The 22,921-nt window shown below is 43.3% G+C and overlaps 1 protein-coding gene and 1 non-coding gene across 4 annotated transcripts in view; both read left to right on the top strand.

Annotated features, from left to right (window-relative positions):
• Positions 1-22,921, top strand: part of dpp6a (dipeptidyl-peptidase 6a) — a 615,071-nt gene that overhangs the window by 279,656 nt on the left and 312,494 nt on the right. The window lies entirely within an intron of this gene.
• LOC119263151 lies at positions 7,108-7,266 on the top strand. The gene has a single exon (XR_005130157.1). It is a non-coding gene; the product is annotated as a U1 spliceosomal RNA (small nuclear RNA).

Raw genomic sequence — 22,921 nt, 5'->3', positions numbered from 1 at the left:
TCAGCAGTGGAGTCCCATGGGAGAACTTTGAGTAGGTTATGGACCATACGAGCCACATCACTCTGATTCTCGCAGAGGAGGTCTGGAGCTGGCTAAAGAATTTAACAGAAAGGGTTGTGTTGTTCTGATGTTGTACACCGATCAGGCCTAACATCATGACCACCTCCCTGTTTCTACACTCACTGTCCACTTTATCAGCTCCACTTACTGTATAGCTGCACTCTGTAGTTCTACAGTTACAGACTGTAGTCCATCTGTTTCTCTGATACTCTGTTACCCTGTTCTTCAGTGGTCAGGACCCCCATGGACCCTCACAGAGCAGGTACTATTTGGGTGGTGGATCATTCTCAGCGCTGCAGTAACACTGACGTGGTGGTGGTGTGTTAGTGTGTGTTGCGCTGGTGCAAGTTGATCAGACACACCAGTGCTGCTGGAGTTTTTAAACACTGTGTCCACTCACTGTCCACTCTATTAGACACTCCTACCTCGTCAGTCCACCTTGTAGATGTAAAGTCAGAGACGACAGCTCATCTGCTGCTGCAGTTTGTGTTGGTCATCCTCTAGTCCTTCATCAGTGGTCACAGGATGCTGTTGGCTGGATATTTTTGGTTGGTGGACTATTCTCAGTCCAGCAGCAACACTGAAGTGTTTAAAAACTCCAGCAGCACTGCTGTGTCTGATCCACTCAGACCAGCACAACACACACTAACACACCACCACCACGTCAGTGTTACTGCAGTGCTGAGAATGATCCACCACCCAAATAGTACCTGCTCTGTGAGGGTCCATGGGGGTCCTGACCACTGAAGAACAGGGTAAGAAAGTACCAGAGAAACAGATGGACTACAGTCTGTAACTGTAGAACTACAGAGTGCAGCTATACAGTAAGTGGAGCTGATCAAATGGACAGTGAGTGTAGAAACAATGAGGTGGTCATCATGTTACGCCTGACCGGTGTACAGTAGGAATCTGCAGGATGTTGTCTGATCTGAGAAATTAAGTTGTCATACTAAATTTTCACCTGGAAAAAACGATTTAAGGTGCACAATCAGACCTTAAAACAGAAGCCAGACCTGCACAGAACCTTCATTTCTAACAGTGCAGATCTCTCATCCCAGTACAGCTCATACATGTTTACTATTGGTAATCTTTCTAGTATGGGTTAATTAAACATGGAGACATTGTATAGCAGTTAACTTAGCATTTATTTCTTTCATAAATCATGTCATAAGTTGGGAAATAACATATGCAGCGTGTCCTTAGCAGTTTTTGGGAGGCGATTTTACCATCCAGCTCTCTTATAGAGGGGGAGCCTGTCATTTGGAGCAGGAGGCTCTTCTACAGTTGTCCTGCCTGACTTTGTTCCGTGTGTTTGTAATGCAGTAGGATTTTGGAAATCATTTGTTAATGTGTAAATCGATACACTGGTTGTGGGTTTAGGGGCCTTTGGGTTCATCGTTGTTTTGATTTTTATTATCAGCAGTTTCGTTGGGCTCTAGAGGAGCAGGGCTTGGCTTCCACGGCCCATAAAAATGAACTGATATTGCAGACATTTGATTTAGTTTCTAGGAATCGGCAGGCCTTCTCTGAACACCTGGAAGGCCCTGAAGCTTCTTATCTTCTTCTTATTGTCGTATTTTTATCAACCTGGGGACATGTGGGGGACCAATGCCTGTGGGTGTTAATGCTGCCCAATGGCCTGGAAATTGACAGCTCGCCCAAGCCGAAACACATGACAATGTCTGATCAAGTGAATTGTGCCTATTGACTCAAATATCCATCTACAGAATGGAAGCCTGGAGGGTGAAGCCAGTGTAGGTCTGTAAGGAGGCATAAACAGTGCTGCACGACACTGCTAATAAACAGAGCTGTGTGTGAATGGATTTCAGCTCTGCTTCTGTTTGCACTAGAGAGAGAGAGAGAGCGAGAGAGAGAGAGAGAGAGAGAGAGAGAGAGCAGTTCTGTGGCTGCTGCTGCTGCGGCTCCAGCAAATTACCGTTTGTTTTTCCTCCGTTGAAGAATAAACAGATCTCACTGTACATTTCTGTTACAAGATAAATTCCGTCTGCGAGAGCGGCGGCGGACCAATCAGGAGACGGCTGCTTACGGCCCCTAATACCAGCTTCGCGGTGGGAGAGTTTTTATTCCCGCAGAGACGATTGATTCGGGGCTTGTTTTCTTTCAAAAGCATTGTCTTGTGGTAATGGGTTGAAACAGGGAGGGAGCTGAGAGAGAGAGAGAGAGAGAGGAGAAGAAGGCGAGAGAGAGAGTGAGAGAGAGGAGAAGGCGAGAGAGAGAGAGAGAAAGGGGGAGAGGAGAGAGAGAGGAGAAGAAGGCGAGAGAGAGAGAGAGAAAGGGGGAGAGGAGAGAGAGGAGAAGAAGGCGAGAGAGAGAGAGAGAAAGGGGGAGAGAAGAGAGAGAGAGATAGAGAAGGAGAGAGAGAGAGAGGAGAAGAAGGCGAGAGAGAGAGAGAGAAAGGGGGAGAGGAGAGAGAGGAGAAGAAGGCGAGAGAGAGAGAGAGAAAGGGGGAGAGGAGAGAGAGAGAGATAGAGAAGGAGAGAGAGAGAGAGGAGAAGAAGGCGAGAGAGAGAGAGAGGAGAAGAAGGCGAGAGAGAGAGGAGAAGAAGGCGAGAGAGAGAGAGGAGAAGAAGGCGAGAGAGAGAGAGAGAGACATAGAGAAGGCGAGAGAGAGACAGGAGAAGAAGGCGAGAGAGAGAGACAGGAGAAGAAGGCGAGAGAGAGAGAGGAGAAGAAGGCGAGAGAGATATAGAGAGAGAGAGAGAGAGAGAGAGGAGAAGAAGGCGAGAGAGATAGAGAAGGAGAGAGAGAGATAGAGGAGAAGAAGGCGAGAGAGAGAGACAGGAGAAGAAGGTGAGAGAGAGAGACAGGAGAAGAAGGCGAGAGAGATATAGAGAGAGAGAGAGAGAGAGAGGAGAAGAAGGCGAGAGAGATAGAGAAGGAGAGAGAGAGATAGAGGAGAAGAAGGCGAGAGAGAGAGACAGGAGAAGAAGGTGAGAGAGAGAGACAGGAGAAGAAGGCGAGAGAGAGAGACAGGAGAAGAAGGTGAGAGAGAGAGAGGAGAAGAAGGCGAGAGAGAGACAGGAGAAGAAGGCGAGAGAGAGAGAGAGAGAGAGAGGAGAAGAAGGCGAGAGAGATAGAGAAGGAGAGAGAGAGGGAGAGAGAGGGGGGGGTTTGCTTCTCCTTTTTCCCTCTTCAGGCCGGCTGCCTGAAAATGGTCAGTCATTTGTTTGGGAGGCAAATCGACTCAAGCTTTGCAGCATGAGTGTATTCACATTAAAGAATATAATAAGAACAACACACCGTATTTTAAACAGGTGATGTCTAAACATCTTCAAAAATGAAGAGCACTTGTTTGTATCTTAACATAAATATGGCATTTGAAATGAATAACATACCCTAAATTACCAGAGAGGTTAACAAATGTTAAGTTAATAAAAACCGAATTGTCATACAGTTTATAATGCACACAGCTCCAGTTCTGGACTCTGATTGGCTGACCTGCATTCAAAGCTGTTATGAAATACTCAATATACGTATCTGACCACCTCACAACAACTGAATTCTGCTTCATTGTGTGCCGTGAATGGACAGTTATGCTGTTGATTCTGTTAAACTGTCCGCTCTGGCTTAACAGGCCGGTCTGCCAGACCAGTAATGCTCAGTGTGTGTGCTGGTTTATGCCGGTCACCCAACATGGTCATGCTGGTTGAGCAGCATACCAACATTCAAAACACAGTCAATGCAGGCTTTACTGGTGCTGTTTTTCTTTTCTTTTCTATCAGTTTAGCTTCAAACAGCTGTGTCTTTGGTTAGATCAGCCCTGACAGATGAAGTGATAACCCACATTGGCTTGAATGGAGGAGCTGACAACTTATTCTCTTAACAACTAGGCTAAAAGACAGCTAACAAGCTAATCTGCTCCGGCATTAATGTTCAGTGTTAGGCTTTGAATCAAAGTATTTTCTGATTCACTGTAAAACACTATAAAATTAAGAAAATGTTACTTGAAAGCCTCACAGTCTCGCTGAAAAAAACATCTCACGTGCTGGTTTAGCTGGTCACCCAACAAGATCATGCTGGTTGACCAGCATACCAGCATCCAAAACGCAACAAATGCTGGTTTTGCTGGTGTCCAGCCTGGTTTGTGCTGTTTTTTGTTTTGTTTTTTTCTGGCAGGTTAGCTTTAAGCAGTTGTGTGGCTTCGTTATCTTGATGCTAACATAGCACATTGAATCGTGTGTGTTTAATCATACAAAGTGTTCTTTAAGTGTTCATGGTTCCGCATAGAGCAATTTTCCCTACTAAAGAGCCTTTGGAGACCCATGTATTTAAGCGTATAGAAGAATTGTTGGTAACACTTTATTTGAAGGCTACCTACATAAGGACTTCATGACGCATTCATAAGCGCTGAATAATGTGTTTATGAAGCACTACATGGACATTGATTAAGCGTTTATGTCGGTTCTCGCAACCTGACATAAGATGTTTTATGAAATAAATGACATTGTACTGACATAATAAGAATAAAGGTTGAACATATTTACAGCACTAAACATTTAAAACACTATACATAACTATTTATGTCAGCATTCTTAAGATGACGTTGTATTAATATCAGGTGAAATATGCCTGGAAACCACCCCCTCTTCCCTCCATGGCATGGATAAGATGATTGATGTAATTATGTACAGGGTTTTAAATGTTTAGTGCTGTAAATATGTTCAACGTTTATTCATATTATGTCAGTACAACGTCATTTATTTCATAAAACATCTTATGTCAGGTTGCGAGAACCGACATAAACACTTAATAAATGTTCAAGTAGCGCTTCATAAACACATTATTCAGTGCTTATGAATGTGTTATGAAGTCCTTATGTAGGTAGCCTTCAAATAAAGTGTTACCTTGTTGTTTATAGAGACTCTTTTTGTTTTAAATTATTAAAGATTTTATTCTTTTACATAAATGCTTGCAACTGTAACAACTGCAGTTTCCCTCTGGGATCAATAGAGTACGCGGATTCTGATTCTGATATTCATTTGTGTCGTTTTTAGTGTTGTTATTGTTTAGTAAAAGTGATTACAGCCACTTCAGGTTGTGCATTTACTGTGATTTTATCCCAGGTAAGAGGGTTTTGCTCCACTAACACCTCTTATCCATACTAAATCACAGTAATGCACAGCTTTTCGTGGCTCATTTCTTTATTTTCATTAGGATGAGTAAATTTTTACCAACAATCTGTGAAACCTCAGGAATCACAACAGTAACTTTGAAAGAATTCAGCTGTAGGTGGAGCGTGGACAGGTCTGTTATTACAGCCTGAAGGTAGGAGTTCAGCTGCATCGATGGTGGAAAGTTATAATCTATTATGCGTTTCCAGAAACCCGTTGGATGTCTTTTTTCTGTTTTGCAGAAAAGCCAAAAATGTCAATAAAAAATGAATAAATATATCAAAACAATCCTCTGCACACGTTCCTCACAGCACAGTAGAACAGCATGAATGCTGCCAGCTTTTTTGAACAGCCACACTTGTAGACTTGAACATCGCTGCCAGCATAAACCAATTGAAATCATTGACAAGCGATAATTTTTCAACGGGTCCAAAAACCAAAAGTGAAAATGAGTCAACCAAGTGAAGCCTGGGAGGAAAAGAGATTGAGGCAGACTATCCTAGTGGTGTAGTTGAGGTAGAGGGAGTAAAATAGTATTCTTTATTACAACTTCTAAAATGAGATATGTAGAACCAGTAACAGTGGAATTTGTGTCATAAAGGTCATAAATACAATAACAGACTGTTTTAGTCTCTTAAACTGTGCCCTGCTGCCCTCTTGATTGAGCAGAACTTCACGATGGAGTCGGATTTTCAAGTCTTCCTCAGCTTTGGCATTTCATAGTCATAGCTTATTGAGATATCTCGACAAATAACACAGGTTCGTTTTGTGAAGAAACATAAAGCCAGATCATTCGTGCCCAAAATGAAAGTCTCGGGTTATTTGTGAACATAAAAATCTAGTAAATCGTCTGTAAAGCTGCGTTGTGACAACAAACGAGTGTGACGTGGAAAAAAGGGCTCTGGAGGGATTCAGACCCAGTGGGTTTTTGCTCAAAACAGAGATTAGCTCATTTAATTCAATCAGTGATCGGCTCATTTTTTAATAAAAGATAAATAATTTCGATTTCGGTTGATCTACAGTTTTATAAGGTACATAGAGGCAGTGAAGTGTTACTCACACTGTATTTGAACACGACTTAAACTAAGAAGTCATAAGATAACTGTATATGACTCGTTGTGCTGTACGTTTACTTTCAGCTTCGCTCTTTATTTGATTCATATTATTTAAATCCATAACAGATTCTTTAAGAACTCTTTAAGAATTTAAAATACCAGTTTGGCCCATTAAAGAGCAAAATGATGATGTGCTGCAGCTTTGCCTGAAGAAGAGACCTGGAAGGCCATGAAGCTTCTTACCTTCATCTTATTGTAGTAGTTTTATCAACCTGGGGACGTGTGGGGGACCAATGTGTGTGGGTGTTAATGCTGCCCAATGGCCTGGAAATTGACAGCTCGCCCAAACTAACACATGACCAAAAAAAAAAAATAATGCGTGGTTATCCTCAAATGCAAATAAATGTAAATAAAATTAGATTTAAACAACAATTAAAAAGCATTGTTTTATTGTTTGTACTCTACTGTGTAAATAGCTCCCCCAGGTTTAATGGTGCATTAAAGTGTTGATGCGGAGAATCGCAATGAAGTTGAGTTGTGAGCTCAGAGCTTTACACTCTTGTGTATTGATGTTTAAATATTATGGCTCTAATAACTCTAGTCGTCTAAGGCTGGTTTTACGTGGTCAAGCTTGCATGCAACTTTTGTTGCATTAAACATGCATGAAACTAAATTGTAAAATATCCTGCAATTTATTTGTAATTCAGCCGCAACAGCTGCAAACATCTCAACTTCGTGAAACAACAGCCAAAAAGCATGACGTGATCGCAGCAACCGACGTGTTTTAAAGTGACTCTGGTTTGAAGGACAAGAAAATAAAACAAAAGCTTTATTGTGAAAAAATAGTGAATATTGAATGTATACTTACCTGGCAGGGGCGATACCATGATCACGAAGGTGGCTCACGCAGGGCGAGGCTCTGCCGTTGCACTTTGGTGGTGCTGACCCTTGCGAATTCCACAAATGCGGGAATCTGGACTGCATGATTTCTGGTAGTGGGGGACTGCGTTCGCGCACAGGGGCAGTCGTGGGCTGGAGGTCAGGGAACTGGCCCTGTGGCCGGAAGGTTGCTGGTCCGGTTCGATCCCCAGCACCGACAGTCCATGACTGAGGTGTCCTTGAGCAAGACACCTAACCCCCAACTGCTCCCCGGGCGCCGTGGATAAGGCTGCCCACCACTCACCGCTCACTGCCCCCTAGTGTGTGTATGTGGTGTTTCACTTCACGGATGGGTTAAATGCGGAGGTGAAATTTCCCTGTTGGTGGGATTAAAGTGTCTTATAGTAAAGAACCCAAGATAGATAGACCCTTTTTATGGATAAAAATGCCAATGACATCTGAATGAAAGATATGCAAAGATAATATAGGAAGCTAAAAATGCTGCAGAGAAGTAAATTACACTTTATAGCAAGCAGGATAGGTCGTTCATGGACTGGGGCGGTCAGGGAACCGGCCCTGTAACCGGAATTTCACCAGTTCGATCCCCAGAGCCGACAGTACCCAACTGAGGTGTCCTTGAGCAAGACACCTAACCCCCAACTACTCCCCGGGTGCTGCGGATAGGGCCGCCCACCGCTCCGGGCAAGTGTGCTCACTAATGTGCATGTGGTGTTTCACTTCACAGGTGGGTTAAATTACGTCACTGTGGGACTAATAAGGGTGGCTTAGTTTATTACAAATATACAAGCTGGTAACTGTTGGATTAATTGAATGTGTTGCATGCAACTTGCTGTTTTTCTCAGTTGTGTCGTGTATCTGCCAAGTTTCACGGGAATGATGATGCAGGCAAATCACAACATGCAACTAGCTGCATGAATGTTTCACTGTGTAAAGCCTGCCTAGGTGTTAAATGAGGCGGCACGTTCGGCCCCACAGCCTCATGGGTAATCCGTGCTCTGCCGAGCTGAAGGGCTTTGATATTAGAGCTAATGTAACTGTGAGCGATTGTTTTGGTGCTCTGCTTTTTTTTTTCCATAAGGCCGGAGCAGAATGTGATTTGGAAAGCCATTTGATACTTCATTTTTACCTCCACCCACGCGTCGTGTTAGTGGGTGCGTGTCAGTAAACACTCCGTCTCCACTTTGTCTTTGTAGCACTGCGTGCGAACAAACACACACACCTACACATAACAAGCGCACCAACACGGCGATCTGCTCCACCGCGCACGCCGAGGCCCACTCAAACGAGCCAGACTGGTGGCTTTTCCGTGCGTTCTTTTAATCATATCAACTGCCTGGATCTCAGCGTGCTCCGTGACATCTTTTAGTGGGAGCGCCGAGCCGAGTCCGAGCCTGAGCGAGCACACGCGCAGAACACTGCTTGAATAATTTCTGTATGTCTGTAAAAAGTTTTTGTTCTCCGGCACAGAAAGCAAACAGTACGACAGGCCTTATGAAGCAGAGAAGGCTTCATAACCGCAATCAGGTCTACAGCAGATTTGTTTTGCATTGAAGAAAGCCTGGTGTGTGCTCGCCGGTGTTAGCGCAGGGATTTACGAGCGCCGGATCTTTTAAAAATCTAAATTAAAGTCCCCTGTTTGAGAGTCAGCAGCACTATCTAAGCACAACTATCTAAACCTGGATAAGTCCTTCATGTTTTATCACAAACGCACTTGGAAGGAAGCAACCATAGGGGTTCTTTATTTGTACTACTTTGTTTTGAAGGTCCACTGATGCTTTGTAGATGTAACTGACACTCAGTTCAGTATCTATCACATTCTCCCCAAAAAACCCCTTAAAATCCCAGTGTTATTACATACTAAGGCTTATTATTCAGTAACTACAAGGATTACAGTGTAAACTGGTTTAGCTAGTAGGTTATAGATGTCTGTAATAACACTTTGGGCCTGCTGGCAGGTCCTGGCCACGTAAGGGGTTAACCTAACTGTAAAGACTTGAACCTTAAACACCTAAATCCTAACCTCAACCTAAAGCCTAACCCCAACTCTCAACCTTAAACTCACTCTAACCTCAACATTAACTCATCAACTTCAACCCTAGTTATAAACCTGTACTGCAAGAAAGAAACATTGCTGTAAAATTAAGTAAAACAATGACAAGTAGTTGCATTACGTTCACTGTAATTGACTGTACGAGTCAATAACAATAGCATTTCCATAGCAACGTGAGACAACAAGCGAGCTGGGCAGCACCGCGATGGAGCTTAATTAGCTGGGATGCTGGGTTCATGTCACCTCTGCAAACACACGTTTTAAATAAATGATTATAATTTTTAATGTTCCGACCAAATTGCGTCGTCTGCTTGAGGTACGCAAAAACTAGAGCCAGGTTTTCTAAGTGGCTCTAGAAACAAACCCCCTGAATTAATATTTGTGATACCTACAATAGACTAATGTAAAGCTAAATTATTCATTATTTGTTTGTTGTCATTTATACGGTACTCTGTAGACCTGCCCGGATTTCATAGAGATAATAGCAAGTCGCCAAACATGCTGTTCTCTTATGGCATGATATGAGACTACAGCCTACTTCTGACACCAATGCTATGTATGCCAGCACCCCACAGTGGTAAAATCAAAACCACGTCAATATTATGCCCAAATTAACAAGAGCAGGTTAACATAAACCCAACGACCAATGCAACATTTCCTTTATGAAAGGGAGGGAAATTGTTTATGAACTGTTTAAATCACATCTTTGATGCCTTTGTGTGTGGAAATGGACAGTTTGTAGGTCATAGCCAACAGCCTTTTCTTTAAAGGTGCCATAGAATGTAAAACTTTATTAACATTGGCATACTCGAATAAGGAAATTGGTACATGGAACTGACATACAACCCCGATTCCAATGAAGTTGGGACGTTGCGTAAAACATAAATAAAAACAGAATAGGATGATCTGCAAATCCTTTTCAACCTGTATTCAATCGAATAAACTACAAAGACGAGATATTTAATGTTCAAACTGATAAACTTTGTTTTTTGCAAATATTCACTGATTTTGAATTTGTATTCATTTCGTATTCAGTTTTTATTTGTTTTACACAACGTCTCAACTTCATTGGAAATGGGGTTGTTCCATGAACCTCAAACACTGTTGTTTCCTCCTTCAAATAGTCTTGAAATCTACCATTCCAAGGCATGAGGGGGATGTTGGCACTTTTTATGCCCTTTCCAAAGAATCTACAAACTTTCTTTCCTGAAAGCTCAACCAAGGTCAACAGGCATGGTTGATGTTCTTTAAACGAAGCTGAAGTTGGTTCCTACTGCCAACTTCCTAATCAAATGTTCCGTTCCACCTTAAATGCTGTAGCTTGTATCGCTGTCAGATTGTAACTGTGGCATCATTTAAAGTGGAATTGAAACTTTGCAAGACAAGCTGGCGGAAAAGAATCCAACTTCAGCTCCCACATCTTTAACAGGATCCCGGGCAGCTTTAATTTAAAGTTGCAAGTTTTCTTTGGTTTCTCTAGTTTTCTCAAACCTTGGACAATATTGAGCAGCTTTGCTCAGCATTTTCCTCTGAAGAGACTGAAGGGACGGGCAGTTCCAACTTTATAAGCATCACAAACCCCAGCCGCAGCCTCTATGTAGCCATGCTATGCGATTTTATCCACTTTTTGAAGTTTGAAGCCAGATTTTCTTTGGTTCAGACTTTAATTGACTGTGTTGTTGAGATCAAAAGCAAACAGCTATTTCCAGGCACGTGCTCCAAGTAACTAGCATGCCTAACTAAATAGTATGAGGACCAGCTTGTTTACATGGAGGTTCATTTTATTTTCCTAACGGTCTATCATGACATGTTGCATCTGTGTGAGCCATCGCAATGCCTCGTATAAACCAGCCAATCAGAGCAGAGCCCCTCAGATTGTTCATGAGCCCAACAAAAAGGGAAAGCAGCTTGTTTGCATCTAGGGCCAAATAACAGGACTGGGCATGTAAATCCACATCCGGGCCTTTTTCTCCCCCAACAAAGTGACATACATTCTATGTAGACATCAAGTAATACTTTTAAATACTAAATAAATACTTTCTGTGGCACCTTTCATTTTGCCTGACATCTTAGATTTGTGTTTGAACATTTTTACAGATTTTCTACTTTACCTTTACACACCGAAGGTTCAAATTAGTAGATTTTTTGGTGGTACTTCTAGGAAAGTTCCTACTCTGAGTAAAGACAGCTGTTTAGATTTTGTCAGAATTGCTCACAGGGGCCCCCTAGTGGCTCAGGCACCTGGGTCCACACCCATAAACCCCCCGGGATGATCTGTGACAGGCTATGACCAACTTGGACATACAGTGTTTGCTCCCCAACTCTAGCAGATTTTGAGTTAAAGGAGACAAACGCAAAGACTGCAGATGTAACTTTGTCCAGACTGTAGGTTTGATAACGCTAAAATAAAGTTTTTTATTCTCAGACAGATTTGGCCATTAGCGCTCAGTCTGGACGTGAACGTTGCTATTAAAGGAGATAATAATTGTAGATGAAACTTCCCTCCCCAGGGTGCTGTGTAATTGACTGTTTGGCTCCTGTGGCTCTGTTCTTGCTGCTGGTGGAAAGTAGCAGGAAAAAACGTTGACGGCTCGCTGCCTCAGGAGCCACGGGCCATCGCTCTCTCTGAAATACGAGCTCACAGGAGACTGTGCGGCAGTGAAGATTAATCAGAGCCTTTTTCTTTAAGCCAAGTTCACACTTTCTCTGAAATTTACTCCACCAAACTCCATTCCAGTCTCCACCAGAAGATCTGCTAAGTGGACTTTGTTCCCGTGAACGGAGCTGAATAAAGGATTTTCAGTCACACAGGTTACTGACTTGTCTAGTAGTAGTAAGTCATGGCAACTCTACTTAATCTTGAAGACTCTTTGCTGCTCATCTAAGGAACTTCATCAGCTCAAGCGAGTAGTTGGAATATTCCTCCACTTCCTCCACACGTTTTATGATGCAAAAAAAACCCTCGCCCCATTATGTTATAAAGCTGTGACGTGATGTCATGATTTGACATTTGTGATGTCATCAAATCTTTGACATTGAAACCTCACACCGAATCTCAAAACTTCCTCTTGTGTTGTGATGAAGTGACGTGTCTGTGATGATGCACTCGGTAGAATTCGCGCATCAGGAAACCACGTCTGTGATGTCATGGAATTTCACGTGTGATATCATGAGCATGTCATTTATCAACTGTAATGCCATAGAACTTCACACCAGTGATGCAATGAAGATCAAAACTCCCACTTAAGATGAAATATGTCTGTGATGTCTTCACCCAATGAAACTCGTGATGTCATAAAACCACCATTAAAATTCACTCAGAAAACACATGTGATGTTATAAGACTTTCATAAGACTATGATATCATAAGCTTTGCGTTTTGATGTCATAAAATTTAGTCCTGCCATGTCATAAACCTATGATGTTGCAAATCTTCACACCTGTGGTGTCAGAAAACCTAAAACTTAAACCTGTGATGTCATATCCTCACCTTTCTCGGGGTTATACTACAAGCATTACACATGTCACGATTGGCGCCTCCCACTCCACCATGTGCTTGTGTTTCAGTCTTCCATGTGCATCTGTTTACATGCCCATGTGCTTCTTTGTTTGGTTTCCTCCCGGTTTTGCCCCCTTGTTTCTTCACTCCGCCCCTGATTGTTCCCACCTGTTTTCCACCTGTGTCTTGTGAACCCTCGTTATCCCTGTTGTATTTAAGCCCTGTGTTTTCCTTAGTCTAGTTTTGGTCTTTTGTTGGATGTACTGTTTGAAGTGTGTTGTATTCTCGTGCTGTTTGTTTATTCCAGCCCCGGTTTTGGTTTTCCTGTGTTTCTTTCGTTATGTCTGTCCCTCCTGTTCTCCGTGTTGGCTCTCTGACCCTGGCCCGTTTGACCCTGTTTATGGATTTGCCCTTAATAAATCTCGCTTGTCTTCGCACGTGTCCACCTCCTCATCGCGACTTACTATACTGGTATACTGGATGACCAGATATATACTATATCTGGTCATCTGGTCTTACAATGTCCAGGAAAGCCAAATACGATGATATACCTTGTCAGTGGCAATCGCATTCTGTAATTGGACAACAAGCACCATAAAAATCTATATAATAATTTTTTACAACTCATGCATGCATGGCTGTAGCTGGACTGAAGTGGGAATTGTTTAATTAACACAGTTCTTTAGTCTGTGGTGTTGGCCTTGGCGTGGTGAAGTGGTTTAATTAGATTAGGAATGCATGCTGCCTCCGTTCATCCTGCCTGTCACTGTCACTCAGTTTCTCCATAGCGTTCCACACCTTGTGTGTTTAAACCTCAGCGCACAAGGTCATCTGTCATTTTCTGATCGAGCCATTTGTCAGCACTGATTGGTTTTGCGTCCATTCAGGGCTGCCCAGTCACCCGCCTCATTTTTGGTAATGCATGTGTGTATACACACCTCACTTTCCACTTTATGAGGTGCACCTACCTTGGATCTCCATTCATTTTCCATTTTATCAGGTCCATTTACAGCACTGTGCAAAAAGTCAAAGACCATTTATTTAATTTCCAATCAAAACAGCCATTAAGTACAAGTTACTCAGTTTTCAGTGTCAGGAAAGAATCAGGAAACACACATTGCTCTGCATACTTCGTTAGCCCCCTTTTACCCTGTTCCTCAGTGGTCAGCACCCCCATGGACCCTCACAGAGCAGGTACTGTTTGGGAGGTTGATCATTTTTTTCATTTTTCTACATCATTTCAACGCACCAGTTCTCCTTTACATTATGTGAAAATGTCATGATGAATGGACCAATCGAAATGCTCTAAAATCACTTGGGATAAAATCACTTTACTTTCACGTGCATTGAAAAGTGGGAACGTTTTTGCCTTCTCCTGTAAAGTTACTGTTTTGGAGATGTTTTGGTCAGTGACGATATGCATACATGTGCATTAGTGTTGTATGTCTCCATGTGCTTCTGTTTTAATGTATCTAAATGCTAATGCTGACCCGTAACCTTAGGAGACCTTCACTTGTAAGCTTTTGTTGATCTGTCTATGCTTATAGTGATGGGGATCGAGTAGTGTGGGACTGTGTGTAGAGATGCTGATGTTAAATGACCCCTCAAACCAAGCAGAATTAGGGCCGATTTTTTCCTGAGTGGCTCCAGCTCTGCAGCAACTGACCACTATATACAAGTGAGCCAGTTAGACAGCTAGCATTTCAGAAACACCACCTAACTGTGGTAAAAATGTCTGCATTGCCTACTTTATGAAAGATCAGTTTCACAGTGTCTCTCTCTCTCTCTCTCTCTCTCTCTCTCTCTCTCTCTCTCTCTCTCTCGCGCTCTCTCTCTCTCTCTCTCTCTCTCTCTCTCTCTCTCACTCTCTCTCTCTCTCTCTCTCTCTCTCTCTCTCTCTCTCTCGCTCTCTCTATCACTCTACCATCTCTGAATGTCTGAACTGCCTGGCAAAGTGTGTGAATCAATAAACTAAGACCTTCTGTATAGTTTGTTACCCCAAAAGGGCTGGCGTTGCTTGATTGATTTGTTACCGATCATCGCCCCCTAGCTGCAGGACTGTACTTTAGCAACTGTTAATGGTGTTTGGATGATTGGTTTGAACTTGCACTGACCACATACACTCACTCTCACAGTTACCACGGTCGATCCAGATTGAATGTAAGTTTACCTCTGTAATCCAGTATCTCGCAGATTCAATATCTGACTCCTGCCAGAAAAGAAAAGCTTAAAAACACCAGAGGAAAAGCCAGGCGCCCTGGGGTTGTTTGTTACAGTGGATACAGCATAGTTTTTCTCTGCTATAGCAGGTTTTTCTAGCTTTCTTCATTTTAAATATCTTTATCAAGGACCCAAAGATGCTTACAATTCAAAGTACATAAATAACACACTAACACAGACAACAAGAGCACAATACTACAAACAAAAAGACAAGGCAGTATATTGGAGGTCATATGAAAGAGCATAACAGACTGAGGGCAGGTTATGAGTGTGGTGGGGCAGACCGGTTATATAAGAAATGCTGGATAATGACAGTTAAGAGCTTTATAGGTGAGGAGAAGAATTCTGAACTGTATGCGATATTTCACAGGAAGCCAGTGGAGACGTTGGAGAACAGGGGTAATGTGATGATGTGCGTGAGTGTGGGTGAGGAGAGTTCTGAACCATTTGAAGTTTGTGAGTGGAGGAAGACTTTGGTTAATGATCATCAAGTCATGTCTTTACAGTTTACAGTTGAGTTACCAGCCCATTTAAGGGTGAAGTCAGATTGGAAGCAACAACTTGGCTGCTGTGTTAATGTTAGCTGGATTACACCACCACCACTAACAGCCACTATGAAAACTACATCTATTTATCATGGCGCATCGCAAAGCAATTGCTGTCCTGCACTCGTCTGTGTGTCATTTTTTTCTCCCATCCCTCCTTCCTCTCATAAACTCCCATTCATTTTAAACAACCCCTAGCTCCTCCTTATGAAAGACTTAAACACCTAATGCACCATGACAACTGCCTAGCAACTGCATGGGACACCAAAGCAATCACCTAAAAACATCTTAGCACCTACCTGTGATACCATAGCAACCACCTGGGATAAAATGACAAACCCATAGCAACTACCTGTGCTACCTTAGCAACCACCTAGCAACACCTTAGCAACCACCTTGGATACCATAGCAACCACCTAGCAACCTAGCAGGAAGTGAGAACAGCAAACACCTTGGATACCATGGCAACCACCTAACATCGCCTCACCAACCACCTGGAACACCATAGCCACCGCCTAGCAACCACTTGGGATAAAATAACAGACTCCTAGTAACACCATAGCAACTACCTGTGCTACCTTAGCAACACCTTAGTAACCACCTTTGATACCGTGGCAACCACCTAGCAACACCTTAGCAACCACCTGGAACACCATGGCAACCGCTTAGCAACCAGCTGGGATAAAATAACAGACTCCTAGCAACACCATAGCAACTACCTGTGCTACCTTAGCAACACCTTAGTAACCACCTTGGATACCGTGGCAACCACCTAGCAACACCTTAGCAACCACCTGGAACACCATGGCAACTACCTGTGCTACCTTAGCAACACCTTAGTAACCACCTTGGATACCGTGGCAACCACCTAGCAACACCTTAGCAACCACCTGGAACACCATGGCAACCGCCTAGCAACCAGCTGGGATAAAATGACAAACCCTACGCAACACCATCGTAACTTCCTGTGATACCTTAGCAACCACCTAGCAACACCTTAGCAACCTCCTTGGACACCATAGCAACCACCTAGCAGGAAGTGGGAACCATTTAATCTATGCAAACATTTTGCGTTGTCTTCAGGAAATGCACACTTCTAGTTGTCTCTAACAGTCTGATTAATTACCACACAAAATAAATATTATTTCTCATATTGGCTTTTTGTAAATCTTATCCAACCAAGCGACAGCAGTTATGAACGAGCAGATTTGTGGGCGGGGCGTGCATGGATAGTTCGATTAGTCCACACAAAAAAGCCAAAGACCTGCATAATAATTTATCTGTGCACACACTTCTGAATCTCCTTCAATAAAAGAAATGTACAGAAGCGCAGAGAGGATGATAGAGTAACCCTAATTAATTAACATTTGCACTGCTGAATAACAAAAGTAGCTCATTACACTTCCACGCTCACAGTTTCGGTGAAAAACAACAAAAAAGAGAGTATAAATTCAAATCATCCCTGAAATATTTGGCGCCTAATTGAACGTGGTCCTGAAATTAATTACGCCACACTTTTATCCGGAATGGGAAGAAACAGGCCTTTTGCTCCGGCGCCCTCCCCTAAGCATTTGATAACAAAGAAATTACTTGCAAGTATAACACGTCCTTTTTTCCCCAGTCGTTTAATTTCCACTCTGGCATTGCGGCGCTCCGTAGTGTTGCATACGTTATCATGCTCACTTAATTTGAGGAAGGGAAATGCAGTAATTTCCCTGGGTGCTGGAAAGGCCATTCATTTGAGGCCGGGTAGCTCTTGTCTGGAGAGCATTTAGAACCAGTCAGCGGCGCGAGTGTTTCACAAAACTGCGGCATCTGCTTTTGCTGTAGGCCGCTCGGTTCTCGCTTAGGGAGCTTTCACACCAGCCTGTTTATTGCAGACCAGTTGAACTTTTTCTTCAGTTTGGTTCGTTTTGACAGGTGTGAACGCTCCATCTACACTCGGGTCAAACAGCTGAACTGTGACCCCCTAAAAATCACAGTCTCGATCTTGAGGGCTTCTGGTTGCTGCTGGTGGGCACATGCTTTTACAGTGGTCCACAACAAAAGAGAGAATTCAGTATCTTCTTCTAGCAGCAGGACAGTCTGCATGATCTGCCTGTTTAATATTTAAATCTTGGCAGATGCGTCTTTTTACAGCACAATCTGGTGCTAATAATGTCAAGCAATTAGTCAAATAATAGCAATTTTGACACCTGGGCTACGCATATTTTTGACAGGTGCGTCCATGATGTTAAATTCAGAGTGATGGATAATTAAACCAGTCGCTCATAAAGACACATAGACAAAACATAGTTTCTTTTTATTGCTGTCATTGTGACGCATGTAGACGTTAAGCTTGTCTGTTTTCGTGTAACATAATAGGCTGCGGCAGTAGGAGTTCAATCTAGGCTACAGTTAAAATAAGATCTTTCTTTTAACCATCAACAGTGTGCACTGACTCGCGGAGTGAACTGGAGCGGAGCTTCGGCATGCTTTGTTCATCTCAGGCTCTGCTTCTGCAATTTGAAGAAAATAGAGAAATGACTCTAATCAGTTAGACGTTCTGGAGGTGAAGCGTTTTGCAGGCTTATCATCTCTACTAACAGTCCCTTTAAAACAGGAGGAGCTCCTCTGAACGTACATCTAAAAGGGGCAGGAAGGGTTCTTGATGTCAAATGAGTGGCATCATTCTTCAAAACGGTTCATTTCACTAATTTAAAGGTTTTACTTTTCCTGTCTTAATTCTGTTTTGCATTCATTTGGACTCGACTCAGTCTCACTCTCATTTAGACTCTGCCTCGACTCAGTCTCACTCTCATTTAGACTCCGTCTCGACTCAGTCTCACTCTCATTTAGACTCTGCCTCGACTCAGTCTCGCTCTCATTTAGACTCCGTCTCGACTCAGTCTCACTCTCATTCAGACTCTGTCTCGACTCAGTCTCGCTCTCATTCAGACTCTGTCTCGACTCAGTCTCGCTCTCATTTAGACTCTGTCTCGACTCAGTCTCGCTCTCATTTAGACTCCGTCTCGACTCAGTCTCACTCTCATTTAGACTCTGTCTCGACTCAGTCTCGCTCTCATTTAGACTCCGTCTCGACTCAGTCTCGCTCTCATTTAGACTCCGTCTCGACTCAGTCTCGCTCTCATTTAGACTCTGTCTCGACTCAGTCTCGCTCTCATTTAGACTCCGTCTTGACTCAGTCTCGCTCTCATTTAGACTCCGTCTCGACTCAGTCTCGCTCTCATTTAGACTCTGTCTCGACTCAGTCTCACTCTCATTTAGACTCTGTCTCGACTCAGTCTCGCTCTCATTTAGACTCTGTCTCGACTCAGTCTCGCTCTCATTTCGACTCCGTCTCGACTCAGTCTCGCTCTCATTTAGACTCTGTCTCGACTCAGTCTCGCTCTCATTTAGACTCTGTCTTGACTCAGTCTCGCTCTCATTTAGACTCCGTCTCGACTCAGTCTCGCTCTCATTTAGACTCTGTCTCGACTCAGTCTCACTCTCATTTAGACTCTGTCTCGACTAAGTCTCGCTCTCATTTAGACTCTGTCTCGACTCAGTCTCGCTCTCATTTAGACTCCGTCTCGACTCAGTCTCGCTCTCATTTAGACTCTGTCTCGACTCAGTCTCGCTCTCATTTAGACTCTGTCTCGACTCAGTCTCGCTCTCATTTAGACTCCGTCTCGACTCAGTCTCGCTCTCATTTAGACTCTGTCTCGACTCAGTCTCGCTCTCATTTAGACTCTGTCTCGACTAAGTCTCGCTCTCATTTAGACTCTGTCTCGACTCAGTCTCGCTCTCATTTAGACTCCGTCTCGACTCAGTCTCGCTCTCATTTAGACTCTGTCTCGACTCAGTCTCGCTCTCATTTAGACTCTGTCTCGACTCAGTCTCGCTCTCATTTAGACTCTGTCTCGACTCAGTCTCGCTCTCATTCAGACTCCGTCTCGACTCAGTCTCGCTCTCATTTAGACTCTGTCTCGACACTGTCTCGCTCTCATTCAGACTCCGTCTCGACTCAGTCTCGCTCTCATTTAGACTCCGTCTCGACTCAGTCTCGCTCTCATTTAGACTCCGTCTCGACTCAGTCTCGCTCTCATTTAGACTCTGTCTCGACTCAGTCTCGCTCTCATTTAGACTCCGTCTCGACTCAGTCTCGCTCTCATTTAGACTCTGTCTCGACTCAGTCTCGCTCTCATTTAGACTCTGTCTCGACTCAGTCTCGCTCTCATTTAGACTCTGTCTCGACACTGTCTCGCTCTCATTCAGACTCCGTCTCGACTCAGTCTCGCTCTCATTTAGACTCTGTCTCGACACTGTCTCGCTCTCATTCAGACTCCGTCTCGACTCAGTCTCGCTCTCATTTAGACTCCGTCTCGACTCAGTCTCGCTCTCATTTAGACTCCGTCTCGACTCAGTCTCGCTCTCATTCAGACTCCGTCTCGACTCAGTCTCGCTCTCATTTAGACTCTGTCTCGACTCAGTCTCGCTCTCATTTAGACTCCGTCTCGACTCAGTCTCACTCTCATTTAGACTCTGTCTCGACTCAGTCTCGCTCTCATTTAGACTCCGTCTCGACTCAGTCTCGCTCTCATTTAGACTCTGTCTCGACTCAGTCTCGCTCTCATTTAGACTCTGTCTCGACTCAGTCTCGCTCTCATTTAGACTCCGTCTTGACTCAGTCTCGCTCTCATTTAGACTCTGTCTCGACTCAGTCTCGCTCTCATTTAGACTCTGTCTTGACTCAGTCTCATCGCTTGGTTTCTTTTTCATTTGGACCTTAACTTTGTTTTGCTCTAATTTGGAGTCGATCTTGTCTTGGCTCTATTCTCATTTGGAGTTGGTCTTGACTCAATCTGACTTCTGTTTGGACTCAGTCTGAACTCCGCTTTACTCTCATCTGGACTCAGCCTTAACTTGGTCTTGCTTTTATTTGGGCATGGTCTCACTCCCATTTGGACTTGGTCTGTCTTTCATTTGGTCTTGCCTCAGTCTTCCTTCTGTTTGGACTCCATCGTAATTCAGTCTCGCTTTCATTTGGACTTGATCTTAACTCGTTCTTGCTTTCATTTGGAGTCAGTCTTGACTTGGTCTCAACAGGTCATGGTATTGACTTGGAAAAGGCTAAGGTCTTGACCACAGCCTTAGGTAGAACAATACATTCATAGGCTATTGAAAGTTAAAAGGCTCTTTTTGTATTCAGTAAAGGAGAACAGCTGCTTTTGGTTTTGACATATCAGTGATATTTTTAATATTTTTGTCTATTTACTTTTGTGCCTGTTTAGCACTTTTCATTTTTCTAGTTTCAGTATTACTGACTTATGGACCGCTGGCCTAAAAGACTGTAGCCTCCTAGTCTCACAAGCTAGATATCTACCTGTTGTCCAAGTCCAAGTGGCCAAGGACTACCTACTTTGACAGGCTTGTTTGACAGATAGAAAAATAAACAGCCACCCCAGGAGAGAAATGTATTGCTCAAGTGTTGCTCTTTAATGGCTCAGATTCCTCAGGAGAAATAGCATTATGCAAAAAAGAGACTCAGGAGAGATTTTATCTCGGATAATTTGAGCGCATTGTGAGGCTTTATTGAGAGCTCTACTAAACCTCAATGTGAGATTACTTTCTCTTTCTCAGGGGAGCAGAGACTCTGGCTGATCTCATTGTCGTCTAGGAACAACTGCAGAGATATTAAGGAGATGTCTCTTTCCTCGGGGACAGACGGCTTTAGTCATATTAATGCAGAGGTTTATGCTACAAAATAAATACATGCAAGGATATGTCACTTCACATCTATGAAATGCTTCAAAGGAAAGTCTTGAATAACCGTTTTTAAGATGTAATGACCTGGGGATCCTGAGTGGCGCAACCATCTAAGCCAGGGGTATTTAATTAAAATTCTAAAAGGTGCAACTAAAGAAAGTTTCCTCAAGTGAAGGTTCAGAACATCATAATGCCTAACTTGCATCATGACTCAGTGCCATATACTGTTTACTGGAGTAGCCTAGTAGGTATATTAACATCTTATACAGTCAACAACTGAATGTCAAATCAAATAAAGTCCAGTTCGGTGATATTTCAACAACATTTATTCTCAGTTTTCTGTTTTTAGATCACGCCATGTGAAATAATCTGGCTCACTTTCTTATCTGACTGCTGTTTCTCTCCTCATCCCTGCCCTTTGTGTGCGGCACTCACTCAAGTTTCAGTGCTCATCGTAATGCACAGATCTGAGTGGCTGTGTGTGATATTAATATTGTGATATTATCAAGTGTCATATTTACAATGAGTGTGATTGGTCGCTGAGTATCCTGGGCTGATAAAGCTACCGTAAAGGCTAGAAAAGTTACGGCGATAAAAATAGGACCACGCCGTCAAAATTAAATCATTCTCCATAGTTTATCGTTTATAGGTCCAAGTCTGCATAGGACAGTGTCTGGTTCCGGACTCTGACCACAGTCTGTTTATTAGTGACCTCTGATCTAAGCATAGGCCCTGTCGTCAGGAGATCACAAGCTCCATCCCTGCTGATGCTACACCGTCCGTAGCTTGGAGCCCAAGAGAACACGGTTGGCCTCGTTCTCTCTGGGTGGGTTGGATGACCCTCCCTCTCCCCCATCACTCCGTATGATGCTGGTCATTGCAGGCGTATGTTAGCTGACGTAACAGATCTGGCGGTTGGCGCTTTCCTCCAAGCGCGCTCAGCTGCCAATGACGTGAGCGGCAGTTCCAAAAGATGTGGTGCTGATTCACAGGTCTCGGAGGAGGTCTGTACTAGCTTCATCCCTCCTAGCGCTGGTGGTGCGTGTGGCTGGGGGAGTCTTAACTAACAGGTGGAAGTGGATACAATTAAATTGGGGATAAATTTGGGGGAAAAAGATGTGATAACCTGAATTTAGAAGTCTTTGTACAATCCAGCGTCTGTATCTTGCTCCAAGTGACTCTGCAGGTTGTGCAACTGCTTGAAAACGTCTGCTTCTCGTCAGACTGATGTAATGAGCTGCACAGAAGTGTGTACACATGGAGATTCGGGTAGATACATGGAGATTCAGTCAAACTGGAATGGACAGCTAGTTGTGGCCAACATGCAGTAGATGCAGTTGTATGCAAAGGTTTAGGCGCAAGTCATCTGACCTGTATTTTAATGCACAATTACAGTTTGTCTCCTGAATTTAACTTCTGAAAGAAAAAATAAAACATATGTGGCCTGTGCAAAAGTTATGGCACATTACATTTGTGCTTTAGTTTTTCCCAGTATGTTAATCTCAGCAGAAAATAGAAATTATGCACTAAAATTTGCAGAATTTTTTTAAGCATATTTAAGTTTTCACATCAACCAAACAGGCCTTGCAATTTGATCAACAGTGTTCAAACCTTTGCATATGACTGAATGTAAAAGGAGCGACTGAGGCCAAGACTAGTAGCTTCCAAACATCGCTGTGTTCTCTCTCTCTCTCTCTCACTCTCTCTCTCTC

This window comes from Pygocentrus nattereri, chromosome 3 (assembly GCF_015220715.1).
Source record: "Pygocentrus nattereri isolate fPygNat1 chromosome 3, fPygNat1.pri, whole genome shotgun sequence".
Classification (NCBI taxonomy): domain Eukaryota; kingdom Metazoa; phylum Chordata; class Actinopteri; order Characiformes; family Serrasalmidae; genus Pygocentrus; species Pygocentrus nattereri.
This window is presented reverse-complemented; position numbering and strand designations above follow the sequence as displayed.